The following is a 5,289-nucleotide window of genomic DNA, read 5'->3' as shown; positions in this document are numbered from 1 at the left end:
AATGACTTGCAGTTGCTGAAATTTTGCCTTGAGGGTCCTTAGGTGTCTCTGGGGATACCCAACTATAGGTGAGCGACGTCGTAAGAAAAGTTATTTTGAGTTGCTGCATAGGCATTTTACAGTGTGACAACCCTGCTCACATCCACAGTCTGGACATTTAAGATAAGGACCTGAGCTTAGGATTTCTGCCCCAAGTTCCCACTTTGCTTTTCCCAAGGCACCTTTTCAAATAACCAGTTAGAGTTGAGCCCTTGAAAAGTTACTGATCTCTCCACCGCCTTATTGGTAATAGGTGCTTGCTACCCTAATCTCTATCTCCTGACTTCGGACAGGGAACTGCCCTTCCCCCAGCTCACTGTGCCTTCCTTCTAACCAACCCCCTAATACTGTAAGTAATTCTGGGATCTGTAAGTAATAAACCTTGTGACTCGACTTTTTTAGTGCAAGTGTATTGAAACTGTGCTTTCGAACAAAACAACCCTAAGGTTTTCACACCCCCAATGTGGGAGCTTGCATGCTGACAGATCTACCTGCCAACCCAGTGTGGGTGGCTTGTGCCTCCTCATTCAGCAGGTCATAATCTGCACACTTTTTTTTTTTTGCCACATGCTCAAATATTTATTAGCAAGCAGGCAAACTTTAATCTGCATATTCTTAATTTAATACGCCAGCTATGGATCTCCCAACACAGACATATTTTTTTTTTGATGAGTACTTCACCATATTTTTAAAAGCGAGGTATAATTGACATATAACATTAAATTAGTTCCGTGTGTAAAACAGAATAATTCAATATTTGTATATATTGAAATCACCACAATAATTCTAATTAATATCCATCACCACTCATAGTTACAAATTTTTTCTTGTGATGAGAACTTTTAATATCTACTCTCTTAGCAACTTTCAAATACACGATACAGTTTTATTAACTATAGTCACTATGCTATCCATTATATCCATGATTTATTTATTTTATGAAAGTTTGTCCCTTTTAGCCACCTTTGCCCATTTTACAAACCCCACTTCCCTGCCTCTGGAAACCACCAATCTCTTCTCTGTATCCATGAGTTTTGTTTTTTTTTGTTGTTTTTTTTTAATTTCTAAGAGTCTACATATAAGTGAGATCGTATAGTATTTGTCTTTTTCTATCTGACTTATTTAACTTAGCATAAAGTCCTCAAGATTCCATCTATGTTGTCGTAAATGGCAAGATTTCCTTCTTTTTTATGGCTGAATAATGTTTCATTGTACATATATACCAAGTTTTCTTTATTCAGTCAACTAAAGATGGACACTTAGGATGCTTCCATGTGTCGGCTATTGTAAACAATACTGCAATAATTATGCAGATATCTTTTTGAATTAGTGTTTTCATTTCCTTCAGATAAATACCCAGAAGTGGAGTTCCTGGATCATATGGTAGCTCTATTTTTAATTTTTTGAGGAGCCTCTTGTCCTTGAAGGAGAATATTCTCTCCCTAGACTTCTTCAGTCTCTCTTCACTCATAGGGTCTTTTTTTCTTCTCCCCAGAGATTTCCAACCTTGGAGGATCTGGAATTTTTAAGTTATTTATATATAGATGCTTTTATTATGGAAGGTAATAATAAAAGCATCTATATATAAATAACTTAAAAATTCCAAGATGGTTGCCTCCATCTTGGCAGATCTACTCACATAGGGCCTGAGTCCATACCATCAAGAGACAATTACTAAAAGGAAGAAAGGTAAGGTACCATTCTATCACAGCTGGAATTAAAAACTAAAGCTACTGATTATACAAAAGGCCTTGCTTTGGACTTTATGCAAAGCATTTCAATGACACTCAGAGAAGACTGATTTATTAAGTTCTAACAATTCTCATTCTAATACCAACTTGAGAACTTCAAGGAGGTTTAACTTTCAAGGAAAGGAGAATTCAATTCAACGCGGGTTTATTGTTTGTTGTATTAACACTAAGCTAAGTACTGTAGACCCTTCAAAAGAAGTATCAGCTTTGCTACTTTATCTCAAGAAGCTTCGTGTTTCATTGGGGCAATTGTATATTAATCTTCAAATAATTAGAGAACAATATCAGACACAGTTCCCCACAGAAGTAACTGTAAAAGAGATGAGACTGGGAAGGTGATCACATCTCCAGATAGCCCAAAACATTTTTCTAGAGAAGGAAGGAAGTGGGGAAAGGGCAGTGAAAGTTTGCAATTGAATTGGAAAGATAGAAGGAAAAGCTATTTAAGGAAATTTAATTACTACAAGTAATATTCTTCAAGACATTTCAAGATGAAAGGAAAGGAAAGTTGGGTAGGCAAGACTGGAAAATAAAACATTGAGGAGGGAAACTGGATTTTTTTTACTTTCATTATTGTTTTAAAGTTATATTTGACTTCTGCCAAAGTACAGCCTTTGACATAAGACCAGACAGGGTTTTCCAGGAATTAGAAAGTGTAGAAGTTCTGCTGCATCAATGCCTAGAACTTTTTCCATTTGACAATTTCTTGTTCTCAGCCATGACCTTGTTTCCTTGTGCTCTAACTGGGCCTCTATGAAGCTTATGGATTGAAAACTCTCTTGCTTTTAAATGCTTAAGAATAAGAAAGTTGCTGCTATTGGTGCCTGTCTAACACATGTAGGTGTTTAGTAGGAATGATTAAATGTTTTGAAGCTCATTTCTGGTGAAAATTCATGAAGAATAGCATCTTAATATTTTGTGCAATTAGACCATGATGTATTGATTTCATTCTCTGTTTTTTACTGTGTTGGTTACTCTTAGGATGTAAATTATGGCTTGAGTAGGGGAGTATTTAGTACCAAACTAGGTACTTCAGTTGAGAGTAAGTTTGTGTGTTCTCAGAATCACGTTGTAGGGTGCTGAAATATACCATGTGGTTTCAGCCTTTTTTCTCTAATTGCGGAAGGACCTGTCCTAACTGAGGGACCATTTCTTTGGCTTGGGGGGGCGGGGCTCACAAAATGGCCACATTCTTTGGCACTGTCCTGGTCTCATGAAAAGATACTGAGACTTGAGGAGAGGGAGAAGCCAACGCTCCACCCGAATGGAAATAGAGAAGCGGGGCTAAAGCGACAGTGGTTCTCTCCTTGTCTCCTGGCAACTGTTTAAGTTTCCCTGTTCATAGAGAAATAATGTAGCTTATGTTTGAATCGATTTTTTAAATTATTGGAATTTTATATTTAAATAGTTAAAATTCTGTCAGCTCATGAATGGACTGGTCCAGGAGAAGCCATGGTTCCACTGGCTCACTGGCCTTAGGACAGTCCATTTGTTTTATCTTTCATTTGCTTTGAGCACTTTGGGTCCCAGTTTTGAGATAAATTCTGTGCAAAAATGGGAAGAAGTAATCCTTATGGCTGCTATTTGTGAAGAAAAACTTGCTGAATATCTTCTCCAGAGGCAGTTGAGTCTGAGGTTGGAATCACTGCTGAAGAGAACAAATGACAGTTTTGCACCACAAAGATATTAGTTATCATAGTTGTTTTTCTTATACGATAGTAACTGATTCTTTAAATATGATTGAATTCCAAGATTATGTCTCTATTTGGGCAAAATGAAATTTCTGATGTTGAAATTTGTATATTAATTTGTTGTTTTCATTTTCCAATGTAAGAACTGCTGATGAGGTGAAATGATTGTGTGGTTTTATTATAGTTTGTGTATTAGTCAGGGTTCTCCATAGAAACAGAACCAATAGGAAATATACAAACATACACATACCTATATACAGAAAGAGACATATTTATCATAAGGAATTGATTGTGGAGACCAGCAAATCTTAAGTTTACAGGGCAGGTCAGCAGGCTGGAGATTGAGTTGGTGTTGCAGCTTGAGATCAAAGGCAGCCTGGAGTGAGAATTTCATCATCTTTGGGGGGACCTTGGTCTTTTTTTACTTAAGGCCTTCAACTGATTGGATGAGACCCACGCATGTTATGGAGGCTAATCTGCTTTACTCAAAGTCTACTGATTTAAATATTAATCACATCTTAAAAAAATATCTTCATAGCAACATCTAGACTGGTGTTTGACCAAAATCTGGGTACCGTGGCCTAGCCAAGTCAACAGATAAAATTAATCATCACAGCTTTCGAATTAGTAAGTTTTTGTAAAAACTTATGTATATGTTTACAACAAGTACATACACTGGAATGAATGAGAATTCATACTAAACCAAATTATCAGATTAAAAGACAAACATATTTTTGAGACTCAGATGTTCAGTGCTCACATAGACTTTTTAATCTCCAGGACTGTAAAGGTCAGAGATCATATTCTTTAGGTGAGTTTTCCCCAGTCCGGGGCCTGCCATCCCATCTCCCACTGCCGTAATTGCCATTTGCAGCTTTATTCCTCTTCCACTCTCTCCAAAGATGGAGTTTGTGATGGAGACTCCGGTTTACCTATCCGTTGTATGGTTTGGCTTGGGACTCTAAATCTGACTCAACCCTTATATTTTACAGAAGGGAAAACAGGCTCAGAGGGAACTCTTGAACAGAGTTTGTTCACTGCAGTGAGATTCAGTGTGATATTTTTAATCACTTTATTTTAGAAGTCATTTATCCTAAAGAAAATAAAACGCCTATTACAAAAGTGACAATCCATGAAGGCAACTCTAGAGCAATATTATTGCAAGTTGTAATTGAGGTAAACAGTCAAGATAAAAGTTTAGCTAGCTCACAGCTTCCTGTGAGCTATAAACCCATATCACAACAACTTTTGAGTCATCCCAATTTGAACATTCTTATTGTTTTCATGTGCAAGAGGAAGTGTTTAAGTGCAAAATATAGCAGTTTATAAACAAAGTCCCTGCCTTTCAGGTTGGATTTAAGAAATGATAATAATGGAAATAATAAATAATTAATAATGATAATTAATAGGAATAATTACAAAAGGATGAATATAATTACTGTGTACAAGGCCACTGTTCTCAACACAGGCGTTTTCTCATTTATATCTTCCTATATATCCTTTGTGGGTACAGATAAGGAAATAATATACTCAGGGTCTCTGAGGAAGGTTCAGCTACAGACTTCAGTTGGATTGCCTCAGGTCCCCAATCCATGCTCCTAGCGCCACTGGTCTGGGGCGGGCTTGGCCAAAGCTGCACTTTCTCTTTGAGAAACAGGGCAAGGGTCATTTGCAATGCGATTTCCCAATTTAAGTTGACAGGGGGCCACTTCAACTCAGAGACTGGGTTAATTCGGTTGGGTGAGGTGAAAAAACAATTTGATGGTTTGTTAAATTCACCTTGCTAAAAAAGAAAGATGAGGAGGAGG

Source organism: Pteropus alecto, unplaced genomic scaffold (genome assembly GCF_000325575.1).
Source record: "Pteropus alecto unplaced genomic scaffold, ASM32557v1 scaffold276, whole genome shotgun sequence".
Classification (NCBI taxonomy): Eukaryota; Metazoa; Chordata; class Mammalia; order Chiroptera; family Pteropodidae; genus Pteropus; species Pteropus alecto.
Note: the sequence above shows the minus strand (reverse complement) of the source record.